Consider the following 2,407-nt stretch of genomic DNA (forward strand, 5'->3'; position numbering starts at 1 on the left):
TCAGGGTTGTGTTTCAGATAACCCTCTTTCAAATATCAAGCTTTTGCAACTCTATTAAGTTTATTTTTAGCTATATTTTCCATGTAATCTTATGTTTCTTTGGATGATACTGAGAACACAAAAGCAGTAGTTGATGGAAAGGACAATATATGTTGTTTTTTAAAACTTTTTCCACCCAATTTTTCAGACATGAGATAAAAATCTCATCTGCAACATTAATGCTGGAAAGACTATTTCTTTTCTTAAAAAATGAAGATGCTTATTTCATCAGATGTCAGCCAGCCTTTTTTTCCAGTTGTGCACAGTCCCCTTTCTGAAGGTTTAGTCTTATTTGGAATTTCTTTTAAACCAATCAGGACGTTGGAAACATTTTACTGATCAAAACCTTCTTATGAGTGTTTAAAAACAAAGCAAACAATCGCCTAATTTTCTAGTAGCCTTAGCAGCCGTGGAGAAAACTTGAATGCCTCCCTCAGTAGCTCTTTGCTGTGCTTGGGGGCAGGCAGTAAATCCTGTGGGCAAACTGGGAATGCAGGGAAGCAGGAAAGGAAGGAGTGAGGCAAGCAGGGATGCTCCATCACCGCGGCGTTGGTGGTATAGTGGTGAGCATAGCTGCCTTCCAAGCAGTTGACCCGGGTTCGATTCCCGGCCAACGCAGCTTCATTTTGACGCTGTTCCCAACTGGGTGAGGAGGGTTCGCCATCCCTTAATTCCATTCATCCGCGGGGATGCGAGCGCCGGGAAGAGACGGAGCTTGGGGAGGTTTAGCACGGCCGGGTGGGCAGGGCAGGACCTGGAGTCCGGGTGGGAATTCCACGTGGCAAAAATGGCCAGCGAAGATGTCTCTGCCAGAATGAGGGAAGGGGTGACTGTGGCTTTATTGAGCACAGGAACTGCCCATAGGTAAAGGGAGCTTTCTTTGTGCCGCTGGGAGTGCCACTCGCTTCTGGAGCGTGGGAATTCCGGAGAAGGCTACAAGGATGGTTGGAGATCGTGGCATTTCTGCTCTGAAGAAAGTAGAGAAGGCAAAGAAGGGGGATCTTATTAATAGGAGAAAATATCTGGAGCCAGGCTGTGCACAGTGGTGCCCAGTGGCAGGACAAAAGGGGATGGGCACAAACAGACACGTGGAAGGTGCCCTCTGAACATCAGGAAACATTTTTTCATCTTGGGGGTGGCTGAGTGCTAGTACAGGTTGCCCAGAGAGAAGGTTGTGGAGTCTCCTTCCCTGAAGATTTTAAAAAGCTGTCTGGACATGGTCCTGGACAACTGAGTGTTCCTGCTTCAGCATCAAGGTGGAGGAGATGGCATCCAGAGGTCCCTTACAACGTCAGCCCTTCTGTCACTCTGTGCATCAAGCCAAGCAGTCCAGCCAAGGCGAGAACTGAGGGCAGAGGAGCACACAAGGTGTTTGTGATTTCTCTAGGAGTAGGAATAGCACCAGGGCAAGGCAGCCAAGGGAAGGTGTGTTACTCCAGCAGTGCATACAAGCTGTGATTCACCACAGAGACAGCAGCTGGTGCCTTCAGATGATACAGCAGAGTCGAGAGTCAAGCACCTCCCAGGAAGACTCATTGTCTGTGCCCAGTCAGGTCCCTGAGAGGGCCAACCAGTTCTGGTGATGCAATTAATCACTGTCAATCCCATGGCCCAGATTCTTGTTATACTTGAAACCTGACTCTTGACAATTTTTCAGAGAAAATGTTCCATCCCAAAGCAATTTTGAAATAATTTCTATTATGTTTCCAAAAGCTGTTTATATGACAATTGCAGGCAGGACCTTCTCACATGGTAGGCTGCAGTAAATGGAAGAAAATGCAATTATAATTAATAATGTGAATAATGTTCACCTCTTTTGTTTCAACATCCTTTTTTTTTTTTTTTCCTCACATAGGAGAAAACACACTCATAGGTTTATAGAAATCAAAAGAAGGAAAGGGCTAAAGGTGCTGAGCTAGCCCAATGAGAAATTCCAACCATTTGCACTTCACAGCTAACTAAGAATGTGTAATGACTAGAGTTCCTAGGATGAGTGGAGAATAGGAGATACAGGCTGTAAAAATGTAGTTAAAATAGACCAGATAGATTTACAAAAGGTTAATATTTGGAAGAGGACAAAATCCTCTGTCTTTCTAGAAGAGAAGAGGTTCTGGAAGCAGTGGGTGGGTGGGAGACAAGGGACTGAAATTTAAACCAGAGGGGTTTTACCTGTCCAGATTCTCATTGTAACTCTTTGGTTATTGAACTACTAAAATTAAGCTAATGGGTCAAAATGATTAATTGCCCTACCTGAATCGTATTAGACTTCTACAGGGGGAAAATAATTACTTGTTTATATAAGCCTGGATCCAACTAAAGGGAAAACCCTCACATGAAAGCCTAGAAAATGCTCTGAAAGAGCTGCTGA

The 2,407-nt window shown here is 44.5% G+C and overlaps 1 non-coding gene across 1 annotated transcript; it reads left to right on the forward strand.

The window, feature by feature from the left end:
* The first annotated feature begins 585 nt into the window (after positions 1–585).
* On the forward strand, positions 586–657 carry TRNAG-UCC. The gene has a single exon. It is a non-coding gene; the product is annotated as a tRNA-Gly (tRNA).
* Positions 658–2,407: the final 1,750 nt, after the last annotated feature.

The sequence above is a fragment of the Geospiza fortis genome, unplaced genomic scaffold (assembly GCF_000277835.1).
Source record: "Geospiza fortis unplaced genomic scaffold, GeoFor_1.0 scaffold548, whole genome shotgun sequence".
NCBI lineage: Eukaryota > Metazoa > Chordata > Aves > Passeriformes > Thraupidae > Geospiza > Geospiza fortis.